The sequence below is a fragment of the Canis lupus genome, chromosome 5 (assembly GCF_048164855.1).
Source record: "Canis lupus baileyi chromosome 5, mCanLup2.hap1, whole genome shotgun sequence".
Lineage (NCBI taxonomy): Eukaryota > Metazoa > Chordata > Mammalia > Carnivora > Canidae > Canis > Canis lupus.
This window is the reverse complement of record NC_132842.1, coordinates 6,606,352-6,631,484: the sequence shown is the minus strand read 5'-3', so window position 1 is coordinate 6,631,484 and position 25,133 is coordinate 6,606,352. Positions and strand designations below refer to the sequence as shown.

Genomic DNA, 25,133 nt, shown 5'->3' with positions numbered 1-25,133 from the left:
TGTCACTCAGAATCTTATTTGATAACAGCAGCGGTAATTATAGAAAGTATGTTAATTTTCACAAGCCTGCTGTGAAGAAGATATTGGTAAAATGTGATAAATTTTTCCAATGAATGAAGCTCTAAGCATATGAGCCATGATGAAGCCATGATGAAACTGTATATATACAGTTATAGTTTATAGTTTTTGGGCTGTGCTGCCATTAATGATGTATAGAGTGGCTCTGATTTGTTGATAGGATAACTATCTGAGAAAGAGAAGTTTTCCTTTTGATAGGAAATTATGAAATTTGCCTTGGGACAAAATGAGCAAACTGAATATTGCCCATTACTTTTTGCCAATTTAGTAATTATGTAAAAAATTGCAGAAGAATGAGGCAATCCTCTAGGAAGAGGAGCAGGAGAAAAAGCAGCTTTCTCCCCCGGCCCCATTTGGCCCCTGAAAATACTGCCTGCAGGAATGTATCTGTGAGGAGGAAGGGCAGGTCCTCTGCCCAGGTCTGCTAGGTGAATATCCTCTTTCCATCAGGTCAGTAAAATGCTTTCTGATCTCAAAACAACAGCAACAGCAACAACAACACACCTAGTACATCAGAATGGTAAAATTGTAGAAACCATAAACAAAGTTCTGTTCTTGATATTTCCAAATGATTGTCTCTCATCTAACTAGCATGTAGCTTGCTTTTTCCAACAGAAGGTTAAAGAATGTATGAATCCAAGAGCTTTGACTACTGTATGCCATTCACTTATGGATTATGAAAAACTTCTGTGGCTAAGTACTAAAGAACATGGTGTTTTTAAAGATTTATGCTGCCACCTGTACTTTGGGCTTTGGCTCTTTATTATATTTGTAAAATACTATCTAAGAAAACCAAGGCTGCTTATGTAAGTTAGTTATTTTATTCTGTTGAAACACCCACAAAGATTCCTTGACAAAAGCATTTTTTTATGATGAAACACAATGAATTGATTTGCAAAACCATATGAGCCAATATTGACTCTAAAAATAGGTTTTTAAAAATACGTAAAATGTAGCAGATCCTGAAGAGCAAAGCTTCTTATTGCACGACAAAAACATAACTGTTTTAGTTTAAAATAGTATTGTTACTAAAGAATTTTGGTTTGCTTATTTTTTTTTAAATAGTTGGTATAAGTTTCTTTAGATATTTTGCCAGGCACTGAATCAGAAAATTCTGAAAGCCTCATAAAAGAACAAGGCTATAGGAGTTCAATAAATTATAAAATAACAAATAATTTAGATGTGAAAAAATAAATTCTACTTCTAATACTATTATTGCATTGATATTATTACATTACATACAATAAAACAAGGAATTTCAAGAAGGGCAGTGGGAAAGGCAACATATTTTAAAGATCTAGATTCAGAATACCTTGTTATTTTTGTTAGAAAGCAATTGAGTATGTGATTGTCTAGAGACTAAAAATGCTTTTGAAAGTGTATTGGCATAATGTGTTTGATTACAGATTATTTCTAAAGGTGTTAGCAAACTGACTTTCTCCTCTTTTAAAAATATCTAACTACTAGATAAATTATAAACCTACTTTTTCGAGAGAGTTAGCAAATTTGGAGGCACAACTACTTTAATGCTGTTCTTGAAATCAACATAGAAAGTCTGAGGTGTAGTCCTGCTGAGTCTGTTACTTCCTGAAAATTCTTGCTGCAGATTTTGTAATGACATCAAGTGTTCTATGGGTCTGGACTCCTGCTATTCCTGGATGCTATATTCATCAACCTCTCCAGTTGTTTGAATGATTCATATTCATTCTTTCTTCCCCTCTGTCTCTCTGTGTCACTGTCTCTTTATCTCTCTCTCTGTGCAAATAGCTCTTTGAGAGCAACTCTAATGCAGTACTACTTCCAGTAGATAATTTTTAAGTGATAGCTGAATTTTGTTTTATTCCTAGGTCCTCTTATAGCTTCAGTGTATCTCAAAGTCTTAGCCTTGGCCCAAGTCATGAACTCAAGGTCGTGAGAGTGAGCCCTGCATCTGGTTCCATGTTCAGCATGGAGTTTTCTGAAATTCCCGTCTCCTTCTCCCTCTGCCCCTCCCCTATGCTCTCTCTAAAATAAATAATTTAAAAAAAATATTTATTTATTTATTTGACGGAGAGAGAGCAGGCACAAGGAGGGGGAATGGGAGAGGGAAAAGCCGACTCTTCATCGAGCAATGAGCCTGACATGGGGCTTGACCTGGGATCATGACCTGAGCTGAAGGCAGACACTTGACCAACTGAGCCACCCATCACCCCATAAAATAAATAAATCTTTAAAAGAAAATTGCTATTATGACCTGAAAATAATATGAAGATATTTAGAAAAAGATCTGTGTTTATTTAGAGATAATGTCCAGGAATCTGTTTGAATTTAGCATACCTTATCATGTATTCCATATGGAGAATCTGATCTTTAAAAGTAGAGTGCTTTAAAAAAAAATAAAAATAAAATAAAATAAAATAAAAGTAGAGTGCTTTAGTTGTCATCCTTGGTCATCCTATTCCATGCCTTAGTTAAACATATACGTATGCTCAGCAAATCTACAGATGAAGCAAAGATAATAGCATTGGTAAATGTATTATAGTTACAGAAATGAGATCCAAAAAATATTCTAGCAGAATAAAAGCAATTGGCTGAAGTTAATGAGATAATGTTTGATAGGGATAAATACAAAGCTCTACATTGCTGTTTTTCCTAAGGGAAAAACACTGTCTCAGGTGCAGATTGGTGAATAGAGATGGCTTAGCATATGTCTTAATAAGTGTGAAAAAAAGACTTAGGAATTGTGGTTAACAGTGGTTAACAGAATTCCATGGTTGCCAGAAAAAGCTGATGGGGCATTTAAAAGTATAGGAGATCCTATCTTTTTAATCAATAGAGTGAGTAAACTGCCTCTGCTATCTCCTTTCCTTTTCTGACTTATCCAAAATAATTTCTCAAGTTTTGAAAGCATCTTTTATACTTATGTATTAACATTTTTCTGTTCTGCTTATTAAATATAAATCACTTTGTATTCATATTATGTCATCAGTTTTTACCAATGTTTATTTTGAAGGCCCTTAATTTTTAGCTACAGTTTGCAAATGATGTAGGTCCATTTTCATATGGGTGTATCATACAATTAGTACTGTTTCCCAAGTTTTTTGTCTTTCAACCAAGCCTTGTCTTCTGTGCAACAGGATTAGGGAAAATGAACAGTATGAAAAATTCTCCCCTCTTGCTCTCCTAGTGCCTCTGGATTTTAGGGTTGTGTAAATGCCTTATTCTACAAAATAGAAATAAAACGTGGTTTTACCAGTTGATTCCAAGGCTATATACTTGAGAAATAAAAATAATCTAGTGTCTAGTGAGCTAATTCCAGCAAATTTTAGCTACCGGAGAATTTCACTTGGTACCCAGAGCCAAATGGAGAAATCTAAAACATTTAAGACAAAAAACTTTAAGCCGATTCTTAAACTAGGCATAAGAAACTTCTCTTTTAGGCTACTAGATCATCTCTACATAAAGCGTGCAGGCATGAATTTGCTCATTCATTTATTCATTTCTCTTTTTTTAAGATTTTATTTATTTTTTCATAAGAGACACACAGAGACAGGCAGTGACATAGACAGAGGGAGAAGCAGGCTCCGTGTGGGGAGCCTGATGTGGGACTTGATCCCAGGATCCTAGGATCAACAACCTGAGCTAAAGGCAGATGCTCAACCACTGAGCCAGCCACTCAGGCATCCCTATTCATTTATTTCTGCATTCAAAATATACTTAATATAAAACTTAGTTGAACTATAAGCACTGTAATAATCCCTATATCTTAATTTTCTAGTTTAAAAAATAAAAATGCTTCAGTACAAGATGTCTATTGGACCTGAGGCCTCTTTTAGCCTTTAACATGGCTGCTAGACTGACTGACCTCCTCCCTTTCTCCCTCCCTTTCTCCCTTCCTCCCTCTCTTCCTTTTTTATTATGAAACCTGGTATGCATATAAATGAATGTATCTTAACAGAGTTAGCAATAATATCAACAACAATAATAATACAAAGATCCATGTAAATACCATTCAGCTTCTAAAATAAATGTTCGATACTGGTTTCTCCCCAAATGCATCTTCTTGCTGCTTCCTATTCTCTTTTCTAAGAGAGATTTTTAAGAAAACCTTTGAATGTTTCTTTGCTGTTCTCCACAGTTTATTATATATGTATATCTTTGAACAATAACATTTTTAGTTTTGATTTTTGTAATTTATACTTATATTTTTTTCAATTTATTTTTTAAAGTTTTTTATATTTATCCTTATGGATGTATATAGATATATTCATTCATTCAATTTTGATGTTGCATACTATTCTACTGTACATATATACCATATTTTATCAATTTTGTAGTCATCGAACATTTATATTGCTTTCAGTCCTTCCTCCTACTTTTTTTTTTTTTTGGTCTATCAAGAACAGTGCTTCAGCACATTCTTAGACATATATCCTAGTGCATGTGTGCAAGAATTCCTCTAAGTAAAGGAATTGCTGGGTCACACACTAGACAGATTCTCCTTTTTATCTGTAGTGCCAGAGTGTTTCCTGAAGTGGCTCTACCAATTTGTATTCTCACCAGTGTTGTGAGAGTTCTAGCTCTCTGCCTCATCCACAGCCTTTGGTATTGTCTAATTCTTTAATTTTGATTTATATGGAGGATGTGAAATGGCATCTCATTGTGGTTTCAACTTTCATTTCCCTGCCTACTAATGAGATAAACTTTTTATTCTTATGTTAATTGATCATTTATGTTTCTACCACATGGTAAAATGACTATTTTGTTTTTTCTACTTGCCTTTCATGTTACTCATATTATTGATTTGTAGGATTTAATTATATATCATATATATAAATCCTTTGGTGGCTTAATGTGATTATCTTATGTCTGATTGTGGGTTGTATTTTAAAAATTGTCTTGATAGTGTCTTTGAGGAATCAAAGTTAATTTTATTAACTATTTAAAAACTTTAAGTTTTTATGATTTGTGCTTTTTGCATTTTTTAAAACAAATCCTTTCTTACCCCAAAATCATAGAAATATTTTTCTGTAGTTTCTTCTATGAGTTTTAAAATTTTGCCTTTCCTATTTAAGTTGTCTACTTGGATGTGATTTTTGTTATGGCAGGAGGTAGGAATTCATTCTAACTTTTTTTTTTTTATGATAGTCACAGAGAGAGAGAGAGAGGCAGAGACATAGGCAGAGGGAGAAGCAGGCTCCACGCACTGGGAGCCCGACGTGGGATTCGATCCTGGGTCTCCAGGATCGCGCCCTGGGCCAAAGGCAGGCGCCAAACCGCTGCGCCACCCAGGGATCCCTTTTTTTTTTTTTTTTTTATGATAGTCACTCTAACTTTTTTTTTTAATATCAATCAGGAGTCAGCAAACTTTCTGTACAGGACAAAATAGTAAATATTTAAGGCTTTTCAGGTCATACAGTCCCTGTTGTAGCCCCAAAGCAGCCAAGGACAAAACTTGAATGAATGGGCATGGATGTGTTTTAATGAAATTTTTTACAAAAGCAGGAGGCTTTATTGGATTTGGTCTATGGACTGTAATGTGTTAGTCCCCGATAATGGGTAACTAATTGTCTCAGATAAATTTTTTTTTCCCACTGATGTTCAGTGTCTGCTCTGTTGTATAATATTTCCATATATGTGTGAGTCTGCTTCTGGGCTCTATATTTTTTTATTGTTTTAGTTGTTCATTACTGTTCTGTAATCCCACTTCCTAATTATTATAGCTTTATTATAAAGTTTGATATCTGGCAGGGCAAAAACTCCTTCCTGATCTTCTTTAGATGTGTCTTGGCTTTTTTTGGCTATCTCTTTTCTACATGAATTTTAAAAATCAACTTGAGTTCTATAAAAACTCCATTTAGAATTTGATTCAATTGTATTACATCCATTTGGGGAGAACTAAGATTAGAATACTGTATTCCTATTCCTATTCATCTCTCCTTTTATTAGGGTCATCTTTAAAGTCTTACACTAAGGTTTATGATACTCTCTTAGATCTTGCATATCACTTTTTAGATTTATTCCTAGTTACCGTTACCTATCTTTGGTGTTACTATGGTAAATGATATCTAGAAGTTGCATTTTCTAACAACTGTTGATGTATAGAATTTCAGTCAGATTTTACATGCTGATTTACCAACTCAACCCTCTCAATAATTCTTACACTTTTCTTTGGGGTTTATTGTCTTTGTACAATTATAGTTTTCTTTCCACTCCTCATATTTTTTATTTTATTCTAGCCTTTAGTACAATATTGAATAGAGTAATGAGAATAGGAATCCTTTTATTTTCCTTGCTTTTTAAAGAATGATTCAACTTTTTCACTACTTTGCATGATATTTGTGGGATTTTTTTGTTTTGAAGATATACTTTATTAGGTCAAGGAATTTGCTTTCTGATAGAGTTTTAGGTTTGATTCTTTATCTTTTTTCCTTATGACTCTCTCACACAGAAGCTTATTTTTTCTTATCTTGTGGGGCCATCTCTCTCAGAATATTATCTGTAGATATCTTTTAAGCCTTGATCAAAGTGTGTTCTTTCAAGAGAATTGTGTTTGCTTTTGCTAGTGTGGTCACCATCATCTCAGGAGCTCTTCAAACTAACTTTTGGCCTAAGACTTTTTAGGCCACTCAGTTATTATGAATTCCTATGCAGGGTAGATTTTTTTCCCTTTTTTCCCAGAGAATCCAGAATTAAGGCTAACAATGACTTGTATTATTCTTTTGGTGGGATAGTTTTTGGGTTTCTCTTCTCCCCCCACTCTCATGTTCTGAGACTGTCATCCTTTGAAAGCATCAGGTTTACGAGACTTCTCTAGTCTGACCTATCACTCTAAAAGGGCCTTTGGCTTTGTCTTCTGTTTTTTATATGTAGCTGATTAGAACTCAGGGTCTGGGTTAGCCAGAATTGCCATATACTTCAAAGCAACTGCCAGTTCCCATGCTATTTATTTCTGAGGATTTGTGAATTCTTATTCTGGCCTTTGAGGAATTCTCTTAATTTCTTGTCAGATGGGCAATGCATTAGAAAAAATTTTAATATCTTTTATTTAACATTTTTAGGTGGGCTATACCAAGAGGATATTCTGTGAACATCAATTCTGCTGTACAAAAACCAGTATTTCCCCTTTGATTTTACTTATGATAATAGCCTCCTGTCCTGAGCTGTATCCTACCTGACCATGGCTAACCTTTGAATCAGTAGCTCTCAAACTTTGCTGCATATTGAAACCACCTGGGAAGCTTTTTAAAAATCCTGATGCTCAGGCCACACTCCAGATAAATTACATTAGAGTATCTGAGACATTAGTAATGGTTAAAGCTCCCACAGGATTCCACTGTAAAGTCAAGGTTAAGAACAACTCCTTAAAACCTGGCTGCCCATTTTGATTCATGTCTATTCCTATTCACCTGCCTTTCACTTTTCTCAGCCAGACATTTTATTTCTGAGGCCAGGTGACCACATTCACAGAAAACAGTTTTCCAGTGCTCTTGGTCCTCTTCAAACTAATATGCTTTTTGTGTAACTAAATCTACTCTACCTGTGGTCAACTGAATAAGAAAATGTTCAGCTTGTTTTATTTTTCTTTAACATTCTGGTTTTCTCTTTTATATCTTTCACAGTATGCTGATGCAATTTTGTTTGCCTCTGCTGAGAAATTTTTAGTGCAAAGTCTCTTAATTTGCTAATTAATTCTGATAGACTAGTTTCAGAATCTCAGCAAATCAGTGTGTGATATGCTTAGATTATGAATAGTTTAGCACAGAAAATGATGCAATTTCAATGGAATAAATTAGAGTCAATTAACATGGCAGAGTCAGTTATCTTTTTGAATAATGCAGATTTGTTCAGAAAAGCACTCTGTTTTATTTGTAAAGTGATCCATGCTTTTAACCACTATGACTGCCACCACTCTTTTCCCTTTGGAGGTAATAAAAAAGGAGAAAATAAATAACAAGAACAGCTAGGCCAGATGTAGCGAAACAGAAAGGTAGGATTGTCACCAGATTTTATTTTAGGTCAGAGTATGTTAATTAACCATAGCATGTTATTAAAACACTATGTTTTATAGCTTTAATGTAATGTTTAGAGGATCTGAAAATGTGACAGAATTATAAATTTATAATTATTTCTTCAGGGGAAGTAATCATGACATTTCCTGTAAGTAAAACAAGTTGTTTCACTTTCTGGAGCTTTCTTATGTATCTTTTAGGGCTTGGAACCAAGTAGAGTAAACAGAAATCTAACTACAATATTAGCAAATGATTAGTTTAACACATTAATTTTAGTGTCTACAAGATAGAAGATATCTCCCCGAGTGAACAGATGGCTTAACTAGGAATGGCAGATTCCTCATGATTTAATGGTGAGAGTTGTGGTCTAGAAAGCTTTAGAGAAAAATCACATTCTTTGAGCAAGTTGGTCTTTAGAAGCCTGCTATTGCTTTCCATAATAATGGACAATTATCATTATTCTCCTTAGGGGAACATTGTGTGGAATAACTAATTAATGATTGCAGTGCACTTTGGAAGGCTTTCTGAGTCACTATTCAGTATTTTACGTTCGAGTTTCAGGAGAAAGGGAGTATGGATAAAAGAAACCAGGAGAAAGCTCTTATTTCCAGATCTTGTGAAATTATTTTCCTGACATGTTGTTAATAGATATAGCTCCTTTTCAAAGATGCTGTTATAATTTTGTTTCATGTTTAAAGAACCTTTTTTACTGTTTTTCAAAAGTTCTGCTGCTGTGCAATGATCCTGTGTGCCTATAAATCGCTGTAAGTTCCAATACATGGCGTGATACATTTTATATAAATATTATCTGTTGGCTTTCTAAAAGAAAACAAATAAAATCCTTATAAAAAGAAAAGACCACCTGGTTGACTCAGTCAGTTAAGCCTCTGACTCTTGGTTTTGGCTCAGGTCATGATCTTAGGGTTTTGAGACAGAGCCCCATGTCTGGCTCTGTGCCCAGCACAGAGTCTGCTTGGAATTCTCTCTCTCCCTCTGCCCCTCCTCCTGCATGTGTGCACAACATACACACACTCATTCTCTCAAATAAAATAAATAAATAAAATCTTTAAATGTTGTCTGTTGGTTAATATTATCTTTGGGTATTTGGAGACCTGAATTTTCACCTTATTGAACATATTTCTGGTTTATTTTCAAGAAAGCCATCCCTAATTGTCACATATCAGGTGTTTTTGACTATACTTGTTATTTCCCAAACCAGTTATGTGGTAATTAGTTTTCAAAAGTCCTTCCCTTCCAATGAATCATACTGTCCAGTATTTATACCCTGTATAGTTTTTTACACATTCAATCTGGGCTGGCTCTTTGTAACCAGACTGATAATGTACATATTTTAAATCCAGGTTGTAAGAAGCCTTGCAGCTTCTAATTTCTTGGGACGCTTACTCTGGGGGAAACCAGCACCATGTGAGAAGTCCAGCTCATCCTGAGACTTGCATTCTGCAGGGCCGCTCAAGGGAGGCATTTGAAGGAATCATTTGGGAAGATAGATATGTGTGTGTATGTATATATATATTTGGCCAGTTCACAGCTGTTGGAGCTATCCCAGATGAAATACCAGATATGTGAGTATGGAAGCATCTAGGGTGTTTAGACCAGTGAAGCCCTCACATGACTCCAGGCCCAACTGTTAATCTGGTTGCCAACTATATAAAAGAACCTACCTAAGAGCCACCTAAGGGATCCCAATCCACACGCAGAACTATGAGTGGGAACAAAATATTCTTGTTTGAAGCCCCTAAGCTTTGGGGTGTTTGTTACTAGCAGAGAAAACCAGGACTATGAAGGGACTAAGGGACTATGAAGAGTTTGACATGGGTTGCTACACTAGTATCACAGTGGGGTTTTTTTCTTGTTTTTTTCATTTTGATTACTTTTGCCAATAGTATTAGGCAGATCCTTCATATGCCAAGATAATGTTCTTGAAATTTGTCACAGTTATATCTAAAAGACTACCTTTTCTAATCTGTAGTGCTATCTATGGGGTTTATGCTTGCTTGAAAGTAGAATTGACCCTGTGACCTATTTTTAATATTCCAAGAAGCCTACCCAAGATAGTATATTTACCCAAGATAAGAGCTTTAAAACAATACATTGTTTTTGTCTGTGTTTATCAATCTTTCAGTGTATCTCATTTAAATGAATTATACTTAAATGCAGTGTTTGTGGTGGTGGTGTTTGTTCTTCTAGATAGAATGTCTTAAAATATGGGATTCTTTTGAGGAGACTAAAAAGGTTTTGTTTTGTTTTGATACATATTAAGCTTTGTTAATGTTTCCTAATATCTAGTTCGTTTCTTCTAAGCCTATAGAAGACTGTATCTTCCAACCCCTCTACAGTTGAGCTGTGTATTGGGCTGGTCAATAGAAAATGGGCTGTGAACAGAAATGATGTGTGCTATTTCTGAGCTGAAGCATTTATTGCTGGCATAAAATATATCATGCTCTCTCTTCTCCTGCTATAGTCAACAAGAACATGTGTTCCAAACAGTGCATTTTCAAAGTAGAGAAATGTCTAATATCTTGGATCCCTAAGTGGCCATGTAGGGCAGTCTTTAACAGACTTGAATTGGGCATGTAATATGGATGAGAAATAAATTTGTTGTGTAAATCCACTGGAATTTCAGGATTAAATTTAAAATGTAAATTAATTTTTTAAATGGGTTATTATAAGCTAACCTATCTTAATACAATAAGTTAGAATATTATTCTCTCTTAAAATAATGACTTACAGCAAGAATTGGGAGAGATGATGTGCTTCATGATCTATAAGCACTGAGCTCTGATTAGTTAATTGTGGAAAGCTCATAGTAAGGAGTGAAAGAATGAAAGACCTTTCAACTGATTATAAAGGAGAAGACAACAGGTAGGAAAACAGATTCTACAGACAGGCTGATCCTAGATAGAATTTTTTGAAAGAAGAACTAGAATAGTGGGGGCCTCTGAAAACAAAATTTTCATTTTGGTTTTGTTTAGAACTATTCCTGATTCCTGCCCCCACAACAATCCAGTCCTTATGTTGCTACCAGAGTGATATTTTCAAAATGATAATCTGCTTAAAACATATATTGGCTCTACGTTATTATTTGAATAAAAATTAATATTCTTAGATTGGTGTGATTTACCACACTCTTCATTTTTTTTTTTTTTCTGTTGCAGCCATACTGGGTTTTTAAGGGCACATTCTTTCTGATATCTGATATCTTTTCTTCACTTCCCATCCTTCCAGCCTCCTACTCTTTTCCTAGGTAATCCTACTCAGCCTTCAGATCTCAGCTCAGTCTTCACATTCAGGAACTTTGCTCTGATCATTAAGGACTTTTGTTAAGGACATTTATAGATCACTGCATGATGGTAGAAGCTTGTTTATGTTTCCTCAGCATTTTATGCCCAGTGTCCAGGAAATAATCAATGTGTCATAGAAGGTAAAATGAATGCCTTTGTAGGCCTTTGCTATGAAGGAACAAAAAGTCCAAATGGATCTGAAGAGCAGGAGAGAAGAATTGATTTGTAGTATATTATTGGCCATATCATAGATCACTGGATTTTTTTTAAAGATTTTATTTATTTATTTGAGAGAGCATGAATAAGAGTGAGGGTGGGGCAGAGGGAGAGGGAGGTGGACAAGCAGATTCCCTGTTGAGCAGGATCCTGGATCATGACCTGAGCCAAAGGCAGCCATTTAACCAACTGTGTCACCCAGGCAACCTTTGGATCACTGGATTTTAATGCAATTAAACAAAGTAGGATCCACTATTACACACAAATACAATGTAATTTCAATTGTCTATTTATGTGTAAAGCGTCCTGAAAAACTTGTTTCTTTTTCTTGTTATGGAGATAAAACACAAGCTTAGCACATAGACTGGCAAATAAACTCTATAAATAGAAGCTGCCTTCAATAAATATGTGTTGAATGACAGAATGAGAATGTTTTCTAAAATGCTATGAGCAATTCATAACCTAATAAATACTTTTTAAAAAAGATTTATTTATTTATTTATTCGTGATAGACACACACACACACACAGAGAGAGAGAGAGACAGAGAGAGAGAGAGAGGCAGAGACACAGGCAGAGGGAGAAGCAGGCTTCATGCCGGGAACCGACGCGGGACTCGATCCTGGGACTCCAGGATCGCATCCTGGACCAAAGGCAGGCACTAAACTGCTGAACTACCCAGGGATCCCCTAATAAATACTTTTTTCATGATGAGTGTGAGAATGATTCTAGAAAGAATCACATAGAGAATTCCTTTTTGTCCCTGATAATGGAAGTAAAGATTTTAATCTGGCATCTACTTCAAAGTGTTTAATTTGCATTCAGTGATGATCTTATCTTAATTGTGACACTAGACTAATTAATTTATTTGGATTAAACTGTAATTAGCAGTACCTTTCATTTGGCCATTTAAGAAAATATGCTTAAGGGAGATAGTGCTTCCCTTCTGTTTCATCTTTCTAACCTCTAGTCCTCCTTAAATCTCAGTCAAATGTGAATTAAGCCTCTTTTCTATAGCATTGTAGTATGAAAGCAAAGGTGATTAAAATGAAATAATCGGTGTTTAAAAAGCATCATATATAAAAGATATTTATAATGTTTATGAAGATTTGTATGTTATCACTGTCATGGGATTGTTTTGGAATAGTATGTAAGAAAGAAGTTCATAACTTCACCATAATTTCACTGCTACAAATGTCTTTTAATTTGACAAGCTTTTCTTGATGAAACTATTCTTCATTTGAGATTTGTGGTTGAACCTCATGTTGTTCTAAATAAGAGTAATGTTATTTTTACATATTTAATGATAGAGCCCAAATTTGTGGTTATAGTTTATGAAAATAGGTAAGTAGGGAATTATTCCTTTTGTGTGTGTCCTCCCCTAAATCTAGCTTTGCACATAGAAAGTGCTATCTAAATATTATTTGAATTAACTGAATTGCAGAATACCCAAATAGGGAGAGGTTTTACAAAAGTTAGTTTTTCTTAACTTAGCCTCATTTATTATCATGTCATCCACTACAATTAGAAATATTTACTAGAATAATTTAAAATTGTACAAACTAGAATTGTGGGGAGTACTGACCCATCCTTATGCTACCGAAGCATAAGTATGTTTTTGTAAACGTATTTTCAAATGGACTAAATGCAGAAAGTGTCCTTTATAAAAAAAATGTAACCTGAATATACATTTCTGTATTACACATCAGAACTTTCTGAATACTTTATATATGAGATTAAGTGAATACTTAATCAAGTGAGATAAAAGAATACTCTTTATCTTATGAATAGGATAAAGAAAAAATTGTTCAACCTGAAAAGAATGTTTACTTGAATGTAATTCTCAGAAGGGAATACTTAATCTATGACCAAAGGTTCTTAACTCAGGATCTATATATGAGGTTGCATGGATAAGCTTTAGAATATATGTGAAATTGTTTGCAATTTTATATAACATATTAGATATGTGTGCATTTTTCAAAGGAGAGTCTTCGTGGATTAAATCAGATTCATAAATGAGATCTGTAATCCTAAGAGCTTACAAATTTATATTTGTTAAGATTCATTGAATTATATACTTAAAGTTGGTGATTTTTTTGTGTATAAATTGTACCTCAGTTAAGCTAACCACCCAAAAGCTATGAATCAGTATTCCCAATGAAAGACATTAAAAATCTGCTAGTAGCAGACAGCATGACACCTGGAAGTATGTTCTAGGTAGAACCTTTTCCTTCAGTTCTGCCCTTTCTTCTAGAAGGCCACCAACATAATTTCTATTTTTACATGCATACTTCTATAGTTCACATTGGAAATGGAGGCAGAACCTAGAGTAGGATATAGAAGAATAAAGTTAGTCATGAGGTAACCATGTTGCCAACCTTTGCCTTGACAATGAAGATCAAATAAGGTCAATAAAATGTCATTGGTATTCAGTAAATTATTTTCAAGTAAACTGAAACTTTATAAAAATCTGTGAGCTGTGGTAGGAAATTCCTGAGTAATTTAAGTTGATATGTCCTTTTGTTACTTAGTTTCTGATGATCTGTAAGGTGAGAGCCAAGAAACCTGGACTTTGGTCTTTTGCCAATAATTTGCTTAAAAAATTACTTGTGATTTTAAGCACATTAAAATTTTTTCTTGTCTCATTTTCTTCACCTATAAAATGGAGATTATGTAACTTTCACTGTATACCTTAAGATCTCAATATTTGGACATAGGATCTGGCACATCATTGACATTTCATTTTTTTTAAACAAATCAATGAATGTCTTATGATATTTAACATTAGTTAATTAATTAGAAGATTCATTTTATTCTGAATAGAACAGATGGCTCATGTAGGAAAATAGAGGAATTTGAAGTGGATTCTAGACATTTTAGATTTTAAACATATGTTCATCAAGGTGTAAAAAGATAGGTACACTCCATTGTAGCCTCGGAAAAGCTAATTAATTTGCACATTGTTACACAGAGTAAAAAGATAAGATTGCTATTTAAAACTATATGAAAAGACTATATGAACAAAGTGAAAAGACAACCTATGGAATGGGAAAAATATTTGCAAATCATATATCTCATAAGGGGTTAATATCCAAAATATATAAAGAACTCATACAACTCAATAGCAAAAAAATAATCAAAATTGAAAATGGGCAAAGGACTTGAATAGGCACTTTTCAAAAGAAGACATTATGAATGGCCAACAGGTACATGAGAAGATGATTAATAACATTAAGCCTTAATCATCTGGGTAATACAGTTGAAACCATAGTGAGATATCCCTTCATACTTATTAGAATGGCCATCATCAAAGGACAAGAGATAACAGGTGTTAGCAAAGATGTGAAGAAAAGGGAGCCATTGTGCCCTGTTAGTAGGATTGTAAATTAGTACAGCCAGTATGAAAAACTGTATGGAAGGTCTCCAGAAAATTAAAAATATAATTACTGTATGATCTAGCAATTCTGCTTCTGGGAATATATCTGAAGGAAATGAAACACTGTCAAAGAGATATCTGTACCCCCAAGTTCATAACATTATTTATAATAGCCAAGAAATGGAAACAACCTAATCTCCATCAACAGATGAATGGATAAAGAAAATACAGTATAGATACACAATGGAATATTTTTCAGTCATAAAAAATGAGGAAATTCTTTGCAACATGGTTGGACCTACAGGACATTGTGCTAAGTGAAATAAGTTAGAGAAAGACAAATACCAGATGATTTTTATTTATATGTATAATTTAAACAAACAAAAAAATCCCCAGACTCATAGGAGAAGAGATCAGATTTATGTTATCGTGGGGGTGGGGGGGAGGACTTGGAGTAAGATGGTAAAAGGTACAAATTTCCAGGTATAAGATAAATAAGCACTAGACATGTAATGTACAAAATAATGACTATAAATAACACTTCCATATAATATATAGGGAAACTGTTAAGAGAGTATACCACAAAGATATCATAAGGAGATCACAAGGAGATTTCTTATCACAAGGAGAAATTATTTTTTTCTTTTGTGTGTGTGTATATGAGATAATAGATGTTAACTAAATTTATTGCAGTCATCATTTCATGATAATATGTAAGTCAGATCATTATGCTATACACCTTAAACAGGGATGTATGTTAATGATATCTTAATAAAACTGGAAAAAACCCTCAAAATCCTATGAGCCTTCCAAAGAAAGTGGTTTTGCCAGAAGAACTCTATTGGTTCTTTGTGTTTCTGAAGAATAAATGGTCTTCTGTTGTGTCTACACACCTTGATTTTTTTCCTATTTGTAGGAGGAGACTTGGAGCTAAGTTTGGAAGTAGAATTGGTACAGTTGAATTTTTCTATAAAATAGAAAGTGGAAGGCATACTTAGTACATAGGGGTGGGGGAAAGACAAGAAAGGCTAGGCAATAAGCCAGAAGTTTGTGTGGACAAACCATTTACTTTTGGATGTACCATAGCCACCTCAGACCCAACACATCCCAAATTGACTTCAAAATGTCACTCTGTTCTAGTCTAGTCCTCTTGCATGCTTTCTGTGCAAAGGAATGATTCCACTATCTGTCAGCTTGGACAAGCCGGAAAGCTACAAATCTCTCCCTCTTCCTCATCAGCTTGTCCGTCCTGTTGATTTTATCTAATAAATATTTTTATCTACTTTTCTTAATATCTACTCAGCAGCACCTCTATTCAAATTACCCCAAGCTCAAATTTTCTAATGGATTTCTTTATATGCATTGCTGTTCCCTCTGCTCTGTTCTTTTCCCAGCACTTAAGAGAGTTAGGAGGTTGATATACCATTCCTCTGCTTAGTTTTTGATGCCATCACTACTGTTAGGATGAAGTTCAAAATCCTCATCATGATGTATGAAGTTCCTCCATGATCTGGCCCTGTCCACTGCTGTGTGTTAATCTCATTGCTCTTACTCTTGCCCTACCGAGAGTGACTCGGTTTTCTTTTAGCTCCTCCAGTGTTCCACACTCATTCACACCACAGGAGACTTATATGCCCAGTTAACTCTTCTTGGATGTCTTTCTCCTGTTTCTTATCTAGTTAGTACACTTTCTCCTTCAGTAATCTGTTCAAGCCAACATTTCTTTCCAGAAGTTTCTGACTTCATATTAGGTTTGATTTTCCTGTTATTTGCTCTCATGGCAAATGTTTCTTCATAGTATTATGATAATTTTAAACTACATATTTATGTGATGATTTTACTTGTGTCTGTTTTTTCCATTAAACTCCCAGCCATATGTGTCTGTTCTGCCCCTAATTTTATCTTCAGTTTTTAGCACAATGCTTAGCATAATAGCCACTCAAATATTGAATGAAAGAAATATCATAGGAAGGTATCTTATTTACATACAGTCCAATTTTCAGAGAGTTGTCTGTTTTAAGTGGTGTTCCTTGGAGTGTGATGTTCCATTCACCCTGACCACACATTTGTCATATGGCAGGTAAAGTTAAGGGTTTATTATGTGGCTATAGAAACTAAGGACTTTTGAATGCTGCCTATACAAGGTTCTACTCCAGAATATTTAAGTTAGAATCAGGATATCACATTATCATGATACATTTCTCCTGGGCAAAAATACCCAGTAGTGCACTACCTCAGTTTGTTCTGTGGTGATAACAAATACCTTTTAAGTCACCTTAAGCAAACCAGCTTGCATACTTCTTGCCATAAGAAAGCTCACAGGGCAGCTGTCTGAACCAGCTAGTGAAGGCACCTATAGATTAGAGGGCAAAGAATCATTTCTGAACTACAGGATAATATAATAACTTAGTCCAATTGTATTAATGTAATTTAGCACTGTTCCAATCAGCTAAAATCACTTAAGGTTGAGTTTTCTAAATTCGTGTTAAACTTCTGAAGTATTTTTTTAAAGATTTTATTTATTTATTAGAGAGAGAGAGAGAGAGAGAGAGAGAGATAGGCAACACAGGCAGAGGGAGAAGCAGGCTCCACGCAGGGTGCTGACGTGGGACTCGATCCTGGGTCTCCAGGATCACGCCCTGGGCTGAAGGCGGTGCTAAACCTCTAAGCCACTGGGGCGCCCTGAAGTATCGTTTTTAGTAATGTTTGCTTATTTGCCGTTTTGATTCTCTATCACATTTTCTTAACTGAGGAGATTTTTGATTTGGTGCATATTTGAATAATAGAGATGGTATAGTGTCTCACTGCTTTAGCAAAAGATTTATTTCGTATTTCCTCTTCTTTGTTTTTATTTTCTTTGCCCATTTCTCTTGAGCCTTCATCCTGTCTTAAGACCCCATCTCCCATTTATATGCTTTTATGGTTAAGTCAATCCATAAATATAGACAAAAAGATGTACAAATGTCAGCTTTCTATTTTGAGTGGAAATTACCTTCCCAGAATGTTTATAAAAATGGATTACTTCTCTCAGGAGATTCATTCATCAAGACAGAAGTTGGTCCTCCTGTACAAAATGGAATGGAAATAGAAACAGTCAAAATATAGTAGGATAAACACAGCAATCAGAGATTGAATGGGGAGGGGAAGCCTAATTTGGAGGAAAAATGTTGGCTGCTTTGTGAGGCAAAGAAATAGAGCAGCAAATGTTCCTTCAAATTGCAGCATGAGAGTAGAGTTATCCAGGGATGTAGTAGACTTTAAAAATTTTATCCAGAACTGCTTTGAATAAGGACTGAGCTCCTAGAATTATATATAAGATCCGTGCCTATGTCAGCATTATAATTTCATGGGGTTTGAGGACATAGGAGCTGGCAAACTCCTTAAGATGGAAAGGCTGTATATTACCCAAGGTCACACAATATGTCTTAACTGGGACTAGAATTCAGATATCCTGATTCCCGAGTTATTTTTTTATGTCACTATTTATAAGCACTGTAGTTGTTTTCTGGTTCCTTGGAGGCGCACCTCCTGTGTCACCTATATACTTCTCTTTGCTTTCTAGTTTGCTTCATGGGATGTGATCATCAGACCATTTTAGTCACACCTCCAGCCCTGGCAACCTCATTGTCAGTGGCAATGTTTCTTAACTTAAAGGAGAATGAAAGTGGACTATGCAGTGTACCTACAGTATCCTCATTCTTAAACAGAGAGAAGTAGTGTGTTTGATAAATGGGCTACAGTTGAAAAATCTATCCTAAAAACATTCAAGGACTTTCTTAAGGAAATTGATATCTTAGCTATTTTTACATATATAACATGAAGTAATGATTTTTGGGTTTTATTTTCCCATTATATGTAGAAAATAACATTTCCCTTACTTTAAACATAGTTTGGGGATAAGAAAAATGAGATAATTCATACTTAACTACTACAATTTAAGTACTTCAAGAAGTCTGGGTAAGTAGGTCTACTATGGACTTGAACTTACTAGGGAGAAAGCATTTATTTGCTTTCCAGTCCACTATACCTCCTCTGTACCTTCTTTGTGCATTGAAGAAAATGATTTTTGGGCAATGTGATTTTTCTGTTTTATGTGGTTTAGAAAGAGAATCAAGTTGGTAGTGCTCCACTTCCTTTGTGATTGTTCATTTAAACTTGAGATGTTTTTTTTCTCCTACTAGCCATTATTCTGCTATTGAAGTCAACATTTGTATTAAAGTTATTTACAGGGGATCCCTGGGTGGCTCAGCGGTTTAGCGCCTGCCTTTGGCCCAGGGCGCGATCCCGGAGTCCCTGGATCGAGTCCCACGTCGGGCTCCCGGCATGGAGCCTGCTTCTCCCTCCTCCTGTATCTCTGCCTCTCTCTCTCTCTCTGTCTATCATGAATAAATAAATAAATAAATCTTAAAAAAAAAGTTATTTACATAACACCTAAGATCATTTTGATTTCATTGTTCAACTCTTTCTAAACCTTTTTTCTTTAGGAGATACTCATTTCCCCATATATCCAGAAAACATACACATGATCAACCAAGTCCTTTGTAACATGTGAATAATAAAATAGCTTTCTTCTAAAGTAAATTATTCACTGTGTCTCCAAATAGTAGTGAAATAAAGAGGGCATAAAAACTTTATTGAAGAGATAATTTTATGTAAAGATTAACTTATATGCATACTCCAATCAATTTGTATTAGTTAGCAACATAGGTGATTGTGTCTGATATGTAAAACAGCTTCTCAGTCTTCACTAGGTAAAGACTATCATAAGGAAGTTGGTGACAGCTGAAAGCAAAATATCAAATTCCATAGTAGATGAATACGTTTCTGAAGTCAGAATATGACCCACCTTTTTGATTCATCTAAAAACCCATTAATGCACATATTTTAAAAATTAATTTTGTTTGGATGTTAGCAAGCCAGCAAAACCATATAACTGGTTAGATAGGCACTGAAGAGATATGAAGTATTTCAGTTCTACCAGGTGTCACAGAAATGAACTAAACTACCTTTATTGTGTTCTTTGATGTATTATAGTCAATTAAGTAAATCCCAAATTGCAAATATAGTTTCTTCATATTCTATATTCTAAACCCTGACTTTTGCTTGTGCTGAGAAGTGAAACTTTAGAAAAGCTGAATTATGGTGACAAAGAAGAAGGAACTTCATTGTCTGGAAAATAATACTACAAGAATTATATAAAGTTATCCTTGTTTGAGAAAGTGGTTAGGGGCCATTTGTTTAGGAAAAATTATACTAAATTATGCTAATTCAAAAACATTTTCAGTTCTAGAATCTTGCTTATGGTTTCTTGGTATTTAAAGGATTGTGTGCTGGGATTTTGTTTAAATCATCTTAAAAAATTTTCATAATGTCTAGTTTTATAGGCACCGTTCCACAGTTTCATGACAAATTTCATAATTTGAACTTTGTTAAGCTCTCATCATTTTGAGCTTTGTGTTTCTAAAATAAAGTTCAGTACTGCCTTCATGAGAATTATTTGGAGTGCCAAAAACAAATTTTGAGGCCCCTCCCAAACCTACTAAATTCCTGATTTAATAAGAATCCCAGGTGATTCAAATAAACACTAAACATTGAAAACCATTACCTTATTAAATGGTTATCCTTTTATACACCTTTTCCCACTGAACTTTTGAAACATCCGTCTTCCACTTTAGCCTCTCATTAACAACTACAACAATAGCGGAAGAGATAAACAAGAACAGTTTTTTCAACACCCTTTTTTCACAAGCTGCCAGGAAAAGAGAGATTGGAGAGGTTTTCACTGGGAAATTGAGAAGTGGATGGTTGATACTTAAATGCTGCCAGGCTTTTTTTTTTTATCCATCTTTCATTGCCTCAGCTCACACATGTCCTCAAAGAATGACCATGATTAGAGGGCTAATGGCATTTAAAAAAACAAACATTTTTTTAAAAATTCATATAACTTGTACCTAGAAGGAAAACTAGATCATTTTGCTCAATTCTGTCATTTTATGAGTGAAGAAAAGGATGCCTTAGAGAAGCTATGTGATTTGTTCAAGATCGCCTGCCTAATTGTTGGTAGAGCTAGAATAGGGATCCAGATACCCTGACTTCCAGACCATTGATCGTTTTAGGGCATATTATTATAAAAATGTATATTGCAATTTTTTTTGAACAGCAGATTGTTTTGTAGCTTGGACATTTGTTGTTCTAAATAGTCTAACTGCTTTTCTGAGTCTGTTTCAATTTACTGTATATTTTTGGGAAAACAGCTAAAGAAATGCATTTGTTACTGAGTGAGCTTTTGTGCAAATTGTAGCTTTCAGAGGAATTGGATCTCTGTTGCTTGAGGTTGAATTTGGTAACACTTTATTATAGGTGTCAAGGCATGGTGCATGTAATTAGCATTCACTATAATAACACTGATCATTGTGAATACTGTTGATTAAAATGTGGATGGTAGTATTACTGTACTTTGAGCAGAATCTACTCACATGCTATTAATACTGGATGCTTCTCTGTCTTGCTCAGTTTTTGTTTAGCAAAAGCTCACACACAAACATAAAAGCCAAACAAAAAAGGTAAAACTGGTTTCTGTTTCTTCCTCCAGAATATTTGTCTGATAGTTGTTGGATATATTCAAAGTACCTAGTGGAATGGGTACAATAATGAGGTCTTTTCCCTTCCTGTGTGACAATTCAATTGAGTAGTTGTTTATTTATTTATTTTTTTTTAAAAGCTTTTTTTTTTTTTAATTTTTATTTATTTATGATAGTGAGAGAGAGAGAGAGAGGCAGAGACACAGGCAGAGGGAGAAGCAGGCTCCATGCAGGGAGCCCGACGTGGGATTCGATCCCGGGTCTCCAGGATCGCGCCCTGGGCCAAAGGCAGGCGCCAAACCACTGCGCCACCCAGGGATCCCTGAGTAGTTGTTTAAATTTGGATATAGGCCGTTTTGTATAAAATGCAAAGGTGATAAAATCATACTACTCTAAAAACCTAGACAGAGGCTAAGAAATTCAGAGCACTAATCTAAACAGATAATTAGAAATCCTTATAATTAGACCTTGTCTGTAAAGAGATAAAGCAAGAGGAATATATGAATGAGACAAGTGTCACATTCTGTGCATGAAAAATGATAGTCTCAAAGAACAGAATCTGCCAACCACAGAAACCATTTTGAATCAAGAGAGATGCTTTCTCTATAACAAACTTAAATAAGAAACTCATCTGAATAAATTCCAGATCTTGAATCAAGAAAAGCGAAGATATGTAGAATGATTTTTGAACATATTTGTCATAGAATCGCTAAGAACGGTGAAGCACATATTCTAGAGAGTTTTTACTCCACTCCAGTGTATTAACAAGCACCACCCACCTATTAATTTTAATTGAAGCTTTTCAAAAAAAAATAACGGGGAGTTTTTGAACAGAGTTGTAATGAGTAGGATAGCACTATCAGCTCCTGCAGGAAATAAAAAGCTTTTTTGCCTTTGGAAGAATGATAGATATGATATTCTGAAAAAATTAAAAAAACAATTTGAATTGAATAGCTGACTTTCTAAAAAAGTAAGGGAAATCTCTAAGTGTAAAAAATAAACAATAAACAAAACCAAATCAATGAATCCAGTAAGGTAAGCAATTTTGGAAACGGATCACTGTGGAAATAAATGCCGGGTTCAGGAAATTTGTCTTGGGGATTAATAGCTTTCTGCTGGAAAATTCTGTGGAAACTAGACCTGAGGCCATCAAAAAGTGGCTAAATTTATTGGACCTTCCAAGGGATAGCACCCTTAAGAGAAAGTGGCCTAGAAAAAATTCCACTTGGCTGGCACATTGTAAAAGTAACCTGTCTAACACCTTAGTAATTTTGATTTGGTGTGGGAGGTAAGCTTTCCTGAGAATTTGCAACTTCGTGCCTTGGGTTTTCCCTCATTTGGATCTGGAGCTTTAATTAAGTAATCCGCTTAGTAGGAAAAATCCAAGCCAAGACATTGTTTTAAAGTAATTCTTGTTTGGAGGCCCCCATATGGTGCTTAGCAGAATCAAGTAAAAATCTTTCCTAAAGAACCACCTGCCACCCAAGGCCTCAGAATTCCTAAAGGCTATGTTTAGAGAAATAGTATACAGTAAAAATGACAACCACACATACAGAGAATTACATTAGAAGTATTAACATACAGTTTTACAGATTAGTAGATTGAAAAAAATCGGAATAGGAGGTAATATTTGAAGAAATAATGCCTTAGAAATTTCCAGAACTGAAAAAAGATAAATTCTTTTATCAAGGAAAACAGAGAGCATCTCACTTAAAATAAATAAAAAGAAACTCTGAGACATATCATGGTAAAACTATCAAATAAAAAAGAAAAAAATATTATAAGTAGCCTTGAGTGAAAAATGACTAACACTAAGGAATAATAACTAGAAAATTAGTATCTTCAAAATGAAAGAGAAGAAGTGTAATTGAGTGCCCAGCAAATCTGTATTTCAAGAATGAGAGCTAACCACATAACAAGCTGAGAACATTTGCCATTAGTAGACCTTCACTAAAGGAACTTCTGAAGCATATGCTTAAGGGAAAAAGATAAGAAAAGAAGAAAAAAAAGAAAAGGGAAAATGGTGAGCAAAGAAAATAGTACATATTTAGGAAATTATTAAGCTTTATGTACAAAATATTAATATATAGTTCATGATATTAGAAAAAATTATATAATTCAAATACTGGATGAAAATATGTACGCTAGAAAAGAATTGGTCAGGTCTGAGCTTGTATGATTTTGGAGAGGGGTAAAAACACCCCCACTCTTACTACCACTACTACTATTAGTTTACATGAATTTAGTGCTTGTGATACACTAGGCATGTTCTGATTGCTATATGCATATTAACCTACATTAGGGCCCTTAATAACCCTATGAAATCAGTGATATTATCTCCATTTTAGATGATAGATCTGACAACCTGAAGCCACAGAAGTAAGAAAGGATGTGAATCCGTGTGATCTGATCTGGGTTCATGATTTTAACCACAAGATGGTCATACTACTGATTAATTTCAGTCTTTTATGCATGGTAAAATGTAAATTACTAAAAGAAAATTGATAAGCAACTACCAATACATTACAGGAGAAAAATGGAATAAGGGAGAAAAATCATTAGGAATTCCACAGTAGCATAGAAAAACTAGGTAAAAAAAAAAAGCAAGTAAGATCGTAGACAAAAGATTTCAGTCATATAAATGTAAATCAAACTTGCATGTTAGAAGAGATTGACAGATTGAATTAAAAATAGAAAGTCTAGCTATATTCTTTTTTAGATAAAACACAGTCAAAACACAAGGACATAGATAGTTTGACAGAATAAGGATGAAAAAGATATTCCAGGCAAACACTAACTAGAAGAAAGCTGAGCTAATGTAGGATAAAATAGATTTGAAGGCAAAAAAAACCCAACCAAACAAACAATCCCCCAAAACTATTGGTTACAAAGAAAGTCACTATATAAGAAGAAAAGGTTCACTACATCAAGGAAGAGATAAAAGTTTAAACTTGTATGTACCTAATAAAATAGTTTTAAACTATATAAAGTAAAAATAGAACTGCTTGGAGAAATGGACAAACCCACTATAGAGGTGGGAAATAGTTCAAGCAGATAGTTAATAAGAAAATAGAAGATTCACCACATAGCTGAGAACTTTGACTCAATGTACATACATATGCCAAATGCTGCACCTCCAAACTAGCAACTATTTTTCTCAGTCACAGACAAAACATTTAAAAAGTTAGCTATGAATTCATAAATCACATATTAACCAATTTTGAAAAATTCCTGTTACACTGTCCATACCACATACACTGACCATACAGTTAAGTTAGTCATCTGTAAACAAAGTGAAACAAAACCAGTCCCCTCTCTGTATTTTTATAGGTTGAATCACTTCTAAATAACTCATGGGTAAAAGAAGAAATCAAAATGGAAATAAAATATACTTAGGACTAAATAATAGTGAAAATAATACATATCATCATTTTGAGATATAGTGAAAGTGGCACTTGGAAATGACTTGATAGCCTTAAATGCTTATAATAGAAAAAAAAAAAAGCTAAGAATTAATGAGGTAAGTGTCCAGCATAAGTTAGGAAAAGAGTAGAATAAACTCAAAGAAGGTGGAAGGAAGAAAATAGTTA

General features: G+C 34.4%; 1 protein-coding gene and 1 long non-coding RNA gene across 4 annotated transcripts in view; one reads left to right on the top strand and one right to left on the bottom strand.

Moving 5' to 3' along the window:
• GPR158 (G protein-coupled receptor 158) overlaps nucleotides 1-25,133 on the top strand; it is a 410,138-nt gene that overhangs the window by 73,910 nt on the left and 311,095 nt on the right. The window lies entirely within an intron of this gene.
• The window catches only part of LOC140632862 (uncharacterized), an 83,682-nt gene continuing 60,950 nt past the window's right edge, over nucleotides 2,402-25,133 (bottom strand). The window contains exons 2-5 of one of the 2 annotated variants that reach the window (XR_012030522.1): nucleotides 17,955-18,026; nucleotides 17,226-17,315; nucleotides 13,787-13,910; nucleotides 2,402-2,555 (exon numbers count right to left, since the gene is read on the bottom strand). This is a non-coding gene — a long non-coding RNA (uncharacterized lncRNA). Of the gene's footprint in view, nucleotides 2,556-13,434; nucleotides 13,911-17,225; nucleotides 17,316-17,954; nucleotides 18,027-25,133 lie in introns of those variants that run through there. The other variant, XR_012030521.1, reaches the window with a different exon arrangement.